The sequence below is a fragment of the Ambystoma mexicanum genome, chromosome 8 (genome assembly GCF_040938575.1).
Source record: "Ambystoma mexicanum isolate Mex_15411 chromosome 8, UKY_AmexF1_1, whole genome shotgun sequence".
Taxonomy (NCBI): domain Eukaryota; kingdom Metazoa; phylum Chordata; class Amphibia; order Caudata; family Ambystomatidae; genus Ambystoma; species Ambystoma mexicanum.
The window spans coordinates 1,726,824,387-1,726,841,034 of NC_090929.1; positions in this window are offsets into that span (position 1 = coordinate 1,726,824,387).

Here is a 16,648-nt window from a genome sequence, read left to right on the forward strand (position 1 = left end):
GCTTTATTCAAGATGTTGGCCCTCCCCCGGTTTTTATATGCCCTGCAGAACGCACCGTTATATATACCCCGAACAGAATTTCATAAAATAGATGAATCGCTCAGGAAACTGCTTTGGGGAGGGGGTCACCCACGAATTGCTCTCAGAACCCTTCAGCGCTCAGTGTGGGAGGGAGGAATCGGGCTGCCACACCTGCAGACGTATTATTGGGCTGCCCAAATGTCGGTAGTGGATGATAGCCTGCATGCTGATCCAATGATACCACACAACAGAGCAGATGCCCAAGCGGATCATGGAGTCACCCCGCTAGAAAGCCTGTATCAAAAGAAAACCCGACAAGCTACACCCACAATGATGGCTCAGAGAACACAGATCTGGATGGATGCGCATAAATACCTAGGATGGGAGGGGAAGATCACTCTGAAACAACCCCTGTGGTGGAATAAACACCTCCCGGAACTTAAAGACATTCCCAAATGGGCGGTCTGGGAGGAGCGGGGATATAGACACTAGAAGACCTGGTACAGGATGGCGAAATCAAGACATTCCAAGTCCTGGAGGACGAATTCGACCTCCCCATCACAGAGCACTTCCACTACTTACAAATAAGGCATGCACTTACTGCAAGCGAAATAGATCTCCCGAATATACCGGAATGCACCCCGATCGAGAGGAACATAGTGATGGAACGGATTGGGCATAAAGTAACTTCCACAATGTACAATGCCATCAACTCGTTTGCCACGAAAGAACTCACAGGACTTAAAGAGAAATGGGAAAGAGATGTGGGTCAAATACAAGCGGAAGACTGGACAGTGGCACTTATGCACCCCCGGGAATCAGCAATTTCAGCCAGGATCAGGCTAGTACAGTTAAAAATCCTACATAGGGTTTACTATCCTAGAGAGGCCCGGCACCAGTGGGGAAGAGCGACAGACCCCAATTGCTTGAGATGTCACCAGATGAGGGGTACCTTTTTCCACATCCTATGGGAATGCCCACAGATACAAGACTTTTGGCAACAATGCTGCGATAAGCTCTCAGCAGTACTTGACCGTGAAATACAGATGGACCCAAAACTCCTGATACTGGGAATAGTTGCGGATATAGAGTTATCCAGATTTGAAAAACTCATGTTTACAACGACTACGAGTCTTGCCAAAAGAAACATAGCCCAACTATGGGGCTCGCCCACACCGCCACAATACACCAAATGGGTAGCAGACGTGGACATGTGTATCCCAATGGAGGTGAGAGTGTACACTACAAGAGGATGCCCAGAGAAAGCGGCCAAGATATGGCAAAAATGGGAGGACAGCTGAAGGCAAGTAAAGAACAGACATGGGGACACTAAGCGCCCGAGCAGTGAACTGATATAAGCCATCGGAACGACTTTCAGAAACTCTAGATGTAACAACTTTACAATATATGCAAACAGAAACCAGATGCCAGGAAGAAATGTATACCTGTGTGTTTAAATGTTATTAATGTTTAAAGGGTTATGTGTGGTGACCAAATGTCAACTACATATTGTTGTTGTGTTTGATGATGTCCACAAAACAATAAAAAAATGTTATATAAAAAAAAAAAGAGTGCAGTAATGGGTTGTACCACGCGTGAAAATTCCGGGATAAACCTGCGATAGAAATTGGCAAAGCCGAGCATGCTTTGAACCCCTTTTACAGAGCTAGGTGATGGCCATTTGAGGATGGCATCCACTTTTCTTGAGTCCATTCGGACTCCTTTGGGTGTCAGGATGAAACCTAGAAACTCGACTTCTGTGGTATGGAAAACACATTCCTCCAATTTAGCAAATAGTTTGTGTTGGTGCAGTTTTTCAAGTACTGCCCTGACGTGTTTTCTGTGATCAGATTCCGAAGAGGAGTACACCAGAATGTCATCGATATATACGACTACACAAACATCGATGAGTTCCCGAAGGACATCATTCATGAAGTATTGGAAGGCAGCCGGCGCGTTACACAATCCGAAAGGCATCACCTGGTACTCGAATAATCCGTATTTAGTACGGAAGGCCGTTTTCCATTCGTCGCCTTCTTTTACTCGCACCAGATGATAAGCCCCCGGAGATCTAACTTGGTGTATATGCAAGCGTCCTTCACCTGGTCAAGGAGTTCAGGTATCAGAGGCAGAGGATAACGGTTTTTAACCATTATCTGGTTCAATGCGCGGTAATCAATACAAGTTCTAAGGTCACCTTCTTTTTTGAGCACGAAGAACAAAGCCGAGGATGCCGGGGACTTTGACGAGCGAATAAAACCATTAGCTAGGTATTGATCCAAATATTGTCTCAAATGCAGATTCTCAGGTTCGGTAAGGGCATAAATCCTGCTACAAGGGGGTTGTGCACCGGGCACCAGATTGATTTGGCAATCGTACGATCTGTGAGGAGGTAACGTGTTGGCCTGTTCCTTTTGGAAGACGTCCTGAAAGTCTTGGTATTCCGGAGGTAGTTGCATGGAGGCAGAGGTTACAGATGCTAGATTAATCTTCAGGTTTTCTGGGTAGCAGGTTTGTGTACAATCCGGGAAGGTTATTCTCTTAGCTCGCCAATCAATTCGAGGATTATGTGTCTCTCACCAAGGGATTCCAAGAATAACCTGAAACTGTGGAGCCTTGATTACATCAAACACAACACCCTCCCGATGGCCGTCGGGACCAATAAGAGTCACCTCAGTAGTGGAATCTGTTACCGGTCCAGAGGCAATTTCAGTTCCATCGACTGTGGTGATGACATCTTTGCTGGTTTTAGGACGGAGAGGGAGGTTAATCCTAGAGACCAATTCATGATCCACATAGTTTCCAATAGCCCCACTATCGATGTATGCCTTTATTGCATGCAACCGCTTAGGCTGTTCTGGATCTACGAGAACCATTGGCACAATGAAATGCGAGGTCTTAGAGTTAGTTTTCAAGCTCGGCAAGCGGACCCCTACACTTGTCGGGCAGAGTCGTTTCCCGAAACAGAGTCTTCATTGTTTTTATCAGCGGCTCCCACCGCCTTTCGGGGCGGTTTTGCCGGGCAATCTCGTAGAAAGTGTCCAGAATTCCCACAATAAAGACATAATTTTAACTGCCGCCTCCTTTCACGTTCCTTTTGAGTCAAGGGTCCTTTAACCCCTCCAATTTGCATAGGCTCAGAGACATCAACTCCCTTGGGATTAGCATGGGTCTTGACCAACACCCGGGTCTCAAACCTGGACCGATCTGCTTTTCTGTTTTGAAGTCTGTGATCCAATTGGACCACTAAGTCTATATACTCTGTGCATTCTTGGGGCGGATTTACAACTTGGGCCAAGACATCTTTAAGTTCTCTGCGTAGGCCTCGATAAAACAACGTGGCTCTTTTATCCTCTGGCCATCCCGTTTCCACAAATAGTCTATTAAAGGTTGCAATATAGGATAGGAGGTCCTGATTGCCCTGTCGCAGGGATAGAAGTTCGTCATCCAGAGCCTGCCCCTGAGAGTGTCGAGCAAATAACCTTTCCATGCTTGCTTGAAACCTTTGAAAATCACGGAGAATCGGGTCATCTTGAGTAACCAGTGGAACTGACCAATCGGCAGCACAGCCGCTGAGATATGACAATACAAAGGCTACTTTGGTCTGATCATTAGGGAAGGTCCCAGGTCTGCATAGGAAGTGCAAACGACACTGATTCATAAATACGGCGAATCGTTTGGGGTCCCCAGCAAAGCGTTCGGGTGGGGCCAGCGGCATGTTTCCAGGTAGATTAATCTGCACAGGGTTACTGGAAACCACAGGAGCGGGGTTCCCTCCGGAACCGGGTAGAGGAGTTTGCCCAGCTTGACCTTGCAAAAGCTGTCTGGCCAGGTCATCAGTTCTTTCCTTTGATATTATTAATTCCCTCCTGAGGGCATTAGTCTCTTGACGAGCGGCATGTACTTCGGCCCGTAATTCCCCCAGTAATTGGGCCAACTGATTAGTCTCAGAACTTTCCATAGCGCCTGGGTGGGAATTTGTAGGAAGGCTTCGCATTCTGTAACGCTCACCTGACTCCCACGGAGGCGCTGGCCTGGTTCGCGCTGCTGTGACCTCTTCATGATGCGCAGGGTTCGGAAGACGGACTGGACCGGGCCCCCAAATCTGGCTTGTCTGGCTCGCAGAAGTATCCTTCTGTAGGCGAAAATGGGGGATTAACTGTCTGCGGGGTAATGCAATCAGCCTCCCACTTTCCCCTCTCACCCTCCTCGAAACCCTTCTGTGATTCCTCGTAGCGTCTCACCTTAGGGTCTGGAAGGACGAGCTCTCCATCCTGCTTCTGATGCAGGGCGCGTTGGTATCCAGTTACTTCACTGGATTTTCGGATTGGTGAGAACCAAACTTGCTTGGCTTCCAGGTAAGTTTTTTGATAAGAGGTTCCCCTTGTGTCCATGCATTAATGTACTAATGCTAGTGTCTTTTTCCCCATAGGGGCCGGGGTACGGAATGCCGGAGAACAGGCACCGACCCGAGATGAGAGGTGAAATCCTTGTAGAAATCAGGTAAGTCTTTAATGAGCGTTTTTTGTTAATGTCTTTTCATTCGCTCATTAACGCTGATGTCTTTTTTTCCCCTTAGGGGCTGGGGTCCGGAAATGCCAGGATGCGCGCGGACCTGAAATGAAGAGGGAATGAATCAACAGGTAAGTCTTAACATGGAGATTTAGCTTTCCTTATTCCCTTCTCTCTCTCACCTTTGTTCTTGTCTTTTTCTCCCTAGGCGCTGGGGCGTGACTGCGAATCCGGATGATCGCTGCTGAACATGGAGGCGCCCTGTAAAGGTGAGTGGAATGCGGCGCTGCAGCGATCGACGCGATGAGCTTTTAAATAAAAGTCTTCCTTTTCAGGATTGTCGGCGAGATGTCTCCGGGATGCGGAATTTAGCAGGTAAGGACTTTTCCTTCTTCTGTTCTCTTCTTCTCTTCCTTTGCAGGTGATCCAGGATGCTGGCAGGCGTGGCAGAAGTCAGGATGCAGGAGCAGACACGGTGAGCGTCCAGCTGCTAGATGCAGAACAACGCGAAGCACGTGTGGCTGTTCGGGTGGGGTTTAAATAGCCTTGGAAGAAGTTCAAGGTATGTATCATTCCTCCAATCAGGTATGTATCCTTCCCCGACCACGGACGGATGGTAAATTAGTCCCACAGGTAAAGTAGTTCCTTTCAGGCCTCAAGGAGGCCGGGAACCTGCAGCATGGTCTGCATCAGGTAAATGCACCCAAGCACATCCATAATGAGCCTGGCGCCTACGGCGTCAGGACTGATGTCTTTTATGAGCCTGGCGCAATAGGCGCCAGGACCCCGTCCAAAGGGCCCCTATATGGGGTTGCTGGGTCCTTCCTTGGGGACTGGATATCCGCTTTCGGGGACGCAGGGCTTGAACCGGCTCCCCGGGAGCGGGCATCATGACAGTTATTGAGGCCCAGCATAGGGAGTGGTGGACCCTCTTGGGTATTAAGGCCCAGCATTGGGAGTGGAGGACCCTCTTAGTTATTGAGGCCCAGCATAGGGAGTGGTGGACCCTCTTGATTAGTGAGGCTCAGCATAGGGAGTGGTGGACCCTCTTGATTAGTGAGGCCCAGCATAGGGAGTGGTGGACCCTCTTAGTTATTGAGGCCCAGCATAGGGAGTGGTGGACCTCTTGATTAGTGAGGCCCAGCATAGGGAGTGGTGGACCCTCTTAGTTATTGAGGCCCAGCATAGGGAGTGGTGGACCCTCTTGATTAGTGAGGCCCAGCATAGGGAGTGGTGGACCCTCTTAGTTATTGAGGCCCAGCATAGGGAGTGGTGGACCCTCTTAGTTACCGAGGCCCAGCATAGGGAGTGGTGGACCCTCTTGATTAGTGAGGCCCAGCATAGGGAGTGGTGGACCCTCTTAGTTATTGAGGCCCAGCATAGGGAGTGGTGGACCCTCTTGGGTATTAAGGCCCAGCATAGGGAGTGGTGGACCCTCTTAGTTATTGAGGCCCAGCATAGGGAGTGGTGGACCCTCTTGATTAGTGAGGCCAGCATAGGGAGTGGTGGACCCTCTTAGTTATTGAGGCCCAGCATAGGGAGAGGTGGACCCTCTTGATTAGTGAGGCCCAGCATAGGGAGTGGTGGACCCTCTTAGTTATTGAGGCCCAGCATAGGGAGTGGTGGACCCTCTTGATTAGTGAGGCCCAGCATAGGGAGTGGTGGACCCTCTTAGTTATTGAGGCCCAGCATAGGGAGTGGTGGACCCTCTTAGTTACCGAGGCCCAGCATAGGGAGTGGTGGACCCTCTTGATTAGTGAGGCCCAGCATAGGGAGTGGTGGACCCTCTTAGTTATTGAGGCCCAGCATAGGGAGTGGTGGACCCTCTTGGGTATTAAGGCCCAGCATAGGGAGTGGTGGACCCTCTTGATTAGTGAGGCCCAGCACAGGGAGTGGTGGACCCTCTTGGGTATTGAGGCCCAGCATATGGAGTAGTGGACCCTCTTAGGTATTGAGGCCCAGCATAGGGAGTGGTGGACCCTCTTGATTAGTGAGGCCCAGCATAGGGAGTGGTGGGCCCTCTTGATTAGTGAGGCCCAGCATAGGGAGTGGTGGACCCTCTTAGTTATTGAGGCCCAGCATAGGGAGTGGTGGACCTCTTGATTAGTGAGGCCCAGCATAGGGAGTGGTGGACCCTCTTAGTTATTGAGGCCCAGCATAGGGAGTGGTGGACCTCTTGATTAGTGAGGCCCAGCATAGGGAGTGGTGGACCCTCTTAGTTATTGAGGCCCAGCATAGGGAGTGGTGGACCCTCTTGATTAGTGAGGCCCAGCATAGGGAGTGGTGGACCCTCTTAGTTATTGAGGCCCAGCATAGGGAGTGGTGGACCCTCTTAGTTACCGAGGCCCAGCATAGGGAGTGGTGGACCCTCTTGATTAGTGAGGCCCAGCATAGGGAGTGGTGGACCCTCTTAGTTATTGAGGCCCAGCATAGGGAGTGGTGGACCCTCTTGGGTATTAAGGCCCAGCATAGGGAGTGGTGGACCCTCTTAGTTATTGAGGCCCAGCATAGGGAGTGGTGGACCCTCTTGATTAGTGAGGCCAGCATAGGGAGTGGTGGACCCTCTTAGTTATTGAGGCCCAGCATAGGGAGAGGTGGACCCTCTTGATTAGTGAGGCCCAGCATAGGGAGTGGTGGACCCTCTTAGTTATTGAGGCCCAGCATAGGGAGTGGTGGACCCTCTTGATTAGTGAGGCCCAGCATAGGGAGTGGTGGACCCTCTTAGTTATTGAGGCCCAGCATAGGGAGTGGTGGACCCTCTTAGTTACCGAGGCCCAGCATAGGGAGTGGTGGACCCTCTTGATTAGTGAGGCCCAGCATAGGGAGTGGTGGACCCTCTTAGTTATTGAGGCCCAGCATAGGGAGTGGTGGACCCTCTTGGGTATTAAGGCCCAGCATAGGGAGTGGTGGACCCTCTTGATTAGTGAGGCCCAGCATAGGGAGTGGTGGACCCTCTTAGGTATTGAGGCCCAGCATAGGGAGTGGTGGACCCTCTTGATTAGTGAGGCCCAGCATAGGGAGTGGTGGACCCTCTTGGGTATTGAGGCCCAGCATAGGGAGTGGTGGACCCTCTTGGGTATTGAGGCCCAGCATAGGGAGCGGTGGACCTTCTTGGGTATTGAGGCCCAGCATAGGGAGTGGTGGACCCTCTTGGGTATTGAGGCCCAGCATAGGGAGTGGTGGACCCTCTTGGGTATTGAGGCCCAGCATAGGGAGCGGTGGACCCTCTTGGGTATTGAGGCCCAGCATAGGGAGTGGTGGACCCTCTTGGGTATTGAGGCCCAGCATAGGGAGTGGTGGACCCTCTTGGGTATTGAGGCCCAGCAAAGGGAGTGGTGGACCCTCTTGGGTATTGTTGCACGAGACTCTGGTCATGATCCTTATACATTCTTTCTGTGTATTCCTTGGAATTAGCATCCTCCCTCAGTCGTCTTTTCCGGGATAGGTTCGGGATTGTCAGTTATTGATGGCATGTTTGGCTCTTTTGGCTAGATTGGCACTTCCTGAATTTCCAGCACGTGCATTTTGGTCTTCGAAGCTATTTTGACTTTATATTATTGGAGGTAGTCTTTCAGTCTGCGAGGTATTATTTACTGGTGGTGGGCCATGGGGTGAATGGGTGGGAGAGGTCTGTATTTTATAGATAGTAGACCCTCTGCTAGAGCAGGGTCTGCTAGCCATGGTTTCATATAATCATAATTCTGGTTGAGGAAGTACAAGAAAGGTCTGTTACTCGTGGGAAACCATAAAGGAATGCCATAAGAGAGGAGGCTTTGACTTTCATGATCTACAGACTTATAAAGCAGGCTGCATCCTGACTCAACTTTCATGTAACTTAACTCAGAGAGGGAAAAAACGGATTTGGAACGTCATAGAAGAAAATGATCTGGGGAGCCTATCATATGAAGAGACTCTGCTGAGAGAACGCCAAGTGCCGGCTAAACCAATACTTAGTTGTGTTAGAGGTGCAATAGAAACTTGGATAGGTGCAATAAAGGAAAAGGAGGAAAGCAGCAAATTATTGCCCACAACACCATCTGGAGTAATAACAAATTCAACGTAAATGGTAAAAGAATCTTTTGGAAGTCCTGGATTAATGCAGGAATTTTTAAGGTGTAAAAACTCTATCATGAAGGCAAAATGAGGGGCTTGGGATTTCTAAACTTTAAATATATGTTAGAAAATAGGGAAGAAAAAAAGGTTCAAGGGGATTCAGGAGGCCTTGTCGAGTATAATAGTGGACACAGTCTAGGAAGTCTAAATCTCCTTCAGATAGTTAAGGAACATTGTATGAAAATCGGCCCTTATTATAGCACAGTGCTAATGGAAGGGAGACAGTCAATGAAGGAAGCATGGTTTGGACGGTGGGTGAAGTAATGAGGAGTAGAACTGGACGAGGACAGTGATGCAATTATGAGGATAAACTTTGGGTCAAGTCTTGATCAAAATGTGGTATTTATCCAACAGCACACTCTATTTAATACATTCTGGACTTCATGGAAATGTTTAGACATGGGTTTTATTTATTTATTTATTTCCATTTATAAAGCGCAAAGCTGCCCTCAGGCGTTGTGGCGCTGTTACAGAATATTCACTTAGGTGCAACTTAACATAGGTACAGCTCTTAGGTACAAGTGCACATAATTACCGCTCGGACAATATTCGTGTTCCATAGTTACAGGGGAAACAGCAGAGAAAGTACGGTCAGCACCTTTCTGAAAGCCATAAGAGAGGTTTCTTTTCTGAGTTTGAGTGGTAGTGAGTTCCAGGATTTTGGTGCTAGCACTTCAAAACTGGACCCCCCCCCGGCTTTGGCTCTGTTAAAGGCAGGGATTGTAAGTTGGTGTGAGTATAGGTCACGTTTAGTTCTGTGGGATTGTGTGCGATGTATTCGTTCTGCTAAGGAGGGGGGTGCCGGGTTAAGAGGGGACAGCACTTGCTAGAGATGTGATAAGGCGGACGGGGCCCTCATCCAGATCTTCTGGCAATGTCGTATCATTGGAGCTTTCTGGAAGGAAATAACAAAGACAATGGAGAATATTCTAGTGCGATCAGCTCAATTATCAAGAGGACTTGTAACATTTTTGACTGGTGGGAACGCCCCCTGGTTGTCCTTATTCCCGCCCCCTTTTCATATGGCTTTGATTTCTTTTTGATATGTAATTTGATATCAATTAATTTTTTATATCAAAATGTATATTGATTTGATATTCGTTTTATATAAACAGCTATATAAAGTGTGTTTGTGTACTTTGATACGGTTTGATAGAAATCAAAATGATATAAAGTGTATATCAAAATGTTCTTAATATGGGAATTCGCTTGTGCGCTGTGGCTTGGTCGAGGCCAAAGTGAGTTGTGAGTAGGGATGCATGGTCTGGAGACAGTAGATATGAATTTATGGATCCGAAGGCGGACGCCGGAATGACACCGGAGATGGATCACACCCGATTGCTGCGGCAGAGAAAACAGAGGGCCTCAGTTTTTCGAACAACCTGCTATCCAGTAGGTCGGTATGGTCTAAAGCGGGCGGGTCTATTATACAAGGCATAAGAAGTAACCATAGTTAAAACTATGCATATTTGTTTTGTTTAGAGCCTTTAGCCGATAAAGTGAACGGCGGTGAGAAGAACCAGGCTGTAGCAGAAACTATCAATATTTATTGTGTTTGCTGTTGAAGCAATGCAGGGGATTTGGAAAATATTGTGTGTGAGACCTGTGTTTCACTAATGGAAATCGATAGCTGTTGTGGGCGTGTCACCTTTAATGCTGTGAACTGGCTCGATATCATGGCCATTGGTGGTATTACGGCCATTGTTGTGAAAACATGTTTAAAACACTTTCACAGATGGTGCTCGGGGCACAAAATTGCTGATCATCGACAGGATGCTCGTGAGTGTTTGGAAAAAGCTTACGTGGATAATTCAATACGTAAACTATGTCACATGCTGAGCGCTAAATGCATTGTAGAAATGATGCTGTTGACGCAGTCGTTAACACATCTAAGGGTCGGCATAGGGTCAGAGTGATGCGTATCTAAAACATTGTGGTCTATACAAATGGCAAATAACCCCTGTTTGAAAATTAAGCAATTTAGACAGGGGTGTCTGCTGTGTGTTAGAAGCATTATCGAGAAAACAGTTCAAATGGCAACCACCAGAAATGGTTTAATAACACCCTAACCGCCTTAAAAAAAAGAAAAGAGGAGAAGGGAGGACAGATGGAGGAAATATCCCTCCCATGAAAATAAGGACTGATGGAAAGAGAGTGAAAAAACATACAAAAAAAGCATATCTGACACCAAAAGAAATGTCTACAATGAGCAAATAAATAAAGCCGGTAATTCCACGAAATTGTTCAAAATATTAAAATCAATAGAAAAACCAAAGGCATTAGCTCCACCATTTACTCCATCTAAGGTGGACTGTGACAATGTACAATCAGACTTCACTGCCAAAGTCAACAAAGCCAGGACCCTGTTTTGGGAGGCTCAAAAACAGCCATCAGATCAAATAGATCACTCAGTAGGAGCAGCGATCACATGCCAGCAGGAACCTTTCCAATTTAAACATTTCACCACAGAAGAAATACTGAGAAGCCTAACTTTAATGAGACCTACCACATGTGCAGAAAATGCCGGATTCAGATCAAAGAAACCCTGGCATGCTGAGACAGATAACAAAATGCAATTTCTTGATAAAAGTACTTGACAGGATAGCAACAGTCCAACTTCAAGCGTACGTGGAATCCAACAATGTGCTACATTTTCAGCAATCCGGATTTCGCACAGCTCATAGTAATGAGACCGCAATGTTGAACCTGCAGTCACACATGCTAAACATTGTGGAAAAGGGGAACACTGGTCTCCTCATGCTGCTAGACCTTAGCACGGCCTTCAATCTCTTAGACCATAACCAACACAAATTGGCTTTAGCAAAGGTCGCTTATTGCTCCGCAGAAGCAATTAGCTGGCTAGACTCCTTCCTGTCAAACAGAAAATCCAGGGTTCACTGGGGTAACAACTTTTCATTTGTGGAAACAATTTACTGCGGCGTGCCTCAAGGAGCCAGCCTGTCTCCACTACTCTTTAATCTGTACATAAGATTCTTATGTCTAGTCCTTGACAAATTGGGTGCCTTTTTCACCAACTACACCAACTACACTCAGCTGGTGGTGTCATTGAGCGGGGACTACGAACAGGATAGCGCAAGGGTGGAAGAAGTCCACAAATCCATTGAGAACTGGGTAAATAACCACTGGTTATGTCTAAATGCAAATAAGACGGAGCTAATGGTCTTCGGTCCAAGCCATGCCAGAGCCAAACTTAACAGCTCATATCAATCATTCCACATAAACAACATCCAAATCAAGGTGGTAGACAGAGTAAAAACATTAGGGGTGTACATGGATTTATCAATGAGTGCCGAAGCCCATGTTCTCCAATTAAATAAGAACTGTGCATACCACCTTCGTCTCCTCAAGTCAATCTGCCCCTACTTGAGCAAAGACTATTGCTCAACAATAGCCAGAGCCACCATCCTATCAATGCAGGATTACGGCAACGCCCTTATGTTGATAGCAAATAAGGGCCATATTGCCAAATGCCAAACTATCCAAAATAATGCGGTAAGGATTATAAAAAGGAAGTCCAAAAAGGAACACATAATCGAGGATAGAAGGGATCTACACTGGTTAGCCGTTGAGGAAAGAATTGCTTTTATGACTATGACGCTGACACACAGATGCATCCACGGGACTGCCCCATCCTACCTGAAAAGCAAACTGGCCACGAACATACCAAGCTGGACACTCAGATCGGACTCAAAAGGTCAAATCGAAATTGCTAGATTCAAAAAGGCTAACGGACTTGGGAAAGCCTTCCATACCAAAGCAGCCACGATGTGGAACAGCCTGCCCATCTCTTTAAGACTAGAACAAAAATACACAAAAACTCAAGACACATTTGTTCAAATGATAAACAGGTCCTAAGAAACTGATACCCCTAATGACTTACTGAGTGCCTTGTCCTGTGATGTATGTGTTTTGTCCCTACATTTACATGTCAGCGCCCTGATGCTTAAGATCTGCTTACGCTACATAAACAAACAAATAATTCAATTAAATAAATAAATGGGGGGACAAAAATATATCAAAAACAGTATGGTAGAGCAATGTGCATGGAGCCCCGTAAACTGACCTATGAGGACTGAGCCTATCGATGTTTTCATATATATTTGCACTTATTTACAGGAAATAAAAAATGAACATCTGCTGAAAAGTGATCAATTTAATATGAAACCAGCCGCAGGATGTGTACAGCGATTATTGCGGGAGCTACTTAAAGTGCACCTGGCTACTATATGTCCAAGGCTGCTGTTATCTGGAAGCAACAACGGTGATATACAGAAGGAAATGTAACAATATTTTACGCATCGTGTGTGGGAGTGAGGGGTCGTTTGGGCCCCCATCACACCTTCAGCACAATGTGGACCACTTCCTTGTGCAATAGCAGGGGACGCCTCAATTGCCGTATGCTACCATTAGCACCAAAAGGGGCTATTGCAGGGGACACTTGGACTCCATTTTGTGTACCCTCAACTCCATCTTTGGACTAGGCCTGACTTCGATAATACGAAAAGGCTTCTATCCCCTCCGTGCACACCGCGCTCATGGCCCCCACCTTTTCTCACCCTGCCTGAAAGCCCTTTCTCACGGATGCGCCGGGGATAATTGAAACAAATATACAAATGTAGCATCTCACTCTTCCTTTGAGATCACTGTCCTGTGTGTGAACCGTCCTGAATCCTGCCTTGTAGCTCATCCATCTCCACAAACCCGCCAGTGCCCTCTTACCCCGCTGTTGGAAAATTACTGCCACTATAACCCTGTGCCCTCCTAAGGTATTCACTTGATGTACCAGAAGTGTGACCCTGCTGTGCAGCCCACCCCAGAGTGCCCCCTACTAAAACCAGACCTCTGTCACCGTATATTGTACCCTAGAACTAACAAATGTCAGTGTGCCCCATGACTGCTTTGATGAGCACAGACCCACCCCATAACCAAGGTTATCACGCCAACTAAGACCCCTAAACCCGGTACCCCATATAAGTCCTAATGAATGATGTTATGATTATATGCATGCAATTTATAGGTTTACCAAGATTTACTCAAAGGTATCCTAATGATCATTGTTTATTGTATGTCTAGTGTTAGTTTTTCATGCTAGCTTAGTTAGTGTCCGCCACATCTCACCGTGCCCTAACGCTAACCCCTCCTGGACGCTGGCAGCCAGACCACGTGACGTTCACCCTCCCGCCAACTGGGCAACCAATCTGGACAAAGCAGCGCCTATTCGGATATATGTATATATATTGTCTATCCAATCCTGCGCTGGTCTAGTACCCTATGTTAGTTGCATCATCTATGACACTGTTTTACTTTATATTGTCATGTAATTGTAATGTTTGCCAGAGCGCTCTCGAGGCAGCAGAGTTCTCTGGATTCCAACTTTATATAAAGCAACTAAACCTTGCACCCTGTTCTCATAGTCACATTCCCCATTGGGGTGTCTTATATTTTTGGGATTTGCATGTGTAAGTCGGGGAGTGAGCCTTTACATTTGCAATTATCTGCATCAGCATCAATCACCCACTAATGGATAAATACTGGCAAAAGCATCACGAAGGAGGTCAAGCTGATTTAAGATCGCCGATGAAACACACGTTGCAAGTAAATATAGCCAAGCTGCAAAAGAGCTTTCCATACGTGAAAGGACAATGGCAGTTTGACAGGAAGGTTTATGAATTTGTATCCACCGTCTCGCTATTATGTATGTATGCCTATCGATGCAGTGAAAGACAGTCTGTTTATGAAGTAATTGATGATATATCGAAATTTGTATCAGAGAGGGTTGTTGTGCAACATTTGATAACCCAAGTTATATGATATGTAGAAAGTCTGAATAGAATTGTCATTCTAAATGTGAATAAAAATCTGTTGTTTTTTAAAACATGACCATGGGCCTCATTAAGATACTGGCGGTAGCCGTGCTGGTAAAACAGGCATGCCTGACGCTGGTATCATTTTTTTTCCGGTGCCTGAAAATGGGCAATTACCAGGTTATTGTTGCCCTGCCGGACCCGGCAATTGCTCATTCGCGAGCGCCGGAAAAAAAATACTCCTCATTCCCATTTGAGCCCCATAGGGCTGAATGGGAATGGGGAGGCTGGATGCACCGGCACCTTTAAGAATGGTGCCGGTGCATCCGACATGCTCTGTTCACGTGTGCCTGTACGCCCGCCAGGCCAGAGTTGACGGGCAGGAAGGCACCTGCAAGCATAACTCGTAGTTTGCCAGTCTGATAAAAAATGATACCGGTAGTTTACCGGTACCGTTGTTACCAGTCGTCAAACTTATAATGGGGCCCCATGTCTTTATGTTGACTGGTTACTGGGGCCAAACAAACCCTACATAAAAACGAGAAGAAATACACAACGAGATAAAAGGTTTCAAGAGTTTGCAACAATATCTGCAAAAATAAAAAAGTCAATATTTGAAAACAGAATGCTATTGTGTGAATAAAAATAGACCCTTTAAAAGTTGAAATAATAAAGTGTCAGACCATTTTATGATTAAAAAAAATATTTAATTTATGAAAAAGATAAACGTAATACCGAAAGGAAAAATACAAGTGTAAAAATATTTTATTTATAAAAAAGATATACGTAATACAGAAAGGAAAAATACAAGTGTAAAAACTATTTATGGCAAATAAAAATAAACATGATGATACAGAAATCCCAGACACTTATTTGTGATTTGTAAAAATATTTTATTTGTTAAAAGATATACTTAATACAGAAAGGAAAAATGCAGGTGTAAAAACAGTACAAAGCAAAGAAAAAATAAACATGCAGATTCAAATACACGAAAGACCAGACACTCGGCTGTGAATTGAAACAGGGACGCTGTGCAATAGTAAGGGTGTGTTAACGGTTATTATCAAAATATTTAATAGCCATAGGGATGTGACAACCCGTCTGCCACCAGGGCTCTTTTATCAAACACAATGCTGAGCGTCTTTTGTAGAGTGACTATGTTCATTTCCCACTGTTTTTTATCGTGCACTATACACGGATATGTAACGACGATAGACTGTGGGGTGTCACATGCATCTCTCTGTACAAAGGATTGCACCAGATGTGTTAAACTGCCAAAATGTATTTGTGCCGTGTTGTTCACATTTAACGTTATACCTTTCACTTTCATGTTGACGGTTCCTAGAGATGTGCGATAGTGGTATGTGTTGGGCCCCGCAGATATGACCTCCACAATATATTTGTCAGGAGTTAGCTCAGAAGTTACATCCCCTAGATAATTGCCAGTGGACGGATTGACATCCCCAGTGCGGCTGACAAAAATAATGCTGTCAGTGTCATGATACAGAACCCATTCTTGTAATTGCTCCATTACAGCAAACAGTTTTAAGCGGGTGTGCATGGTTTTAAATGCTGCTATGAATATGTTGGCATTGTCTGAAGTTGTGGGATATTCTGCGGCGTAGCACCAACACAGACAAGCCACCTCATCATCTATGAACACGCAGCTGCTCACGTCGTAAGAATGATCAAATAGATAGGCGTGAAGCACATCAGGGTTCTGTAATGATGATTGTGTTGGACAAATTAACTCTTTGCGCAAACTTACCCCACAGTGAATTAAGGTATAATTTTGCCAACAGGTTAATATGAGGTAATTTTTGGTTTTGGGGCTTTTTTGGTGGCAAAAATATTGGTAAAGGAGAAAGGGAGCAGTGTATGGTGTTGCCATGGGAACTTGCCGACGCTTGGCGATGAAATGGCTGAAGCACCAGCTTGGTCTTGACCCTCTCGCTCACGTTTACCGGCCCGCTGTTGTTACCAGGGAGCTTGGCACGCTCCGAAGTTGGAGCAAATTTACCACACTTAACTAAATGCCTGTTCAATTTTGATTTGTATGCACCACTCTCTACCACCACCCACCAACCACCCCACACCCCACCACACTCTCCCTCCTTCCCACTCTGTCTAGCCCCACAACTCTACCCCCACTCTCTAGCCCCCCAGCTACCCTACCC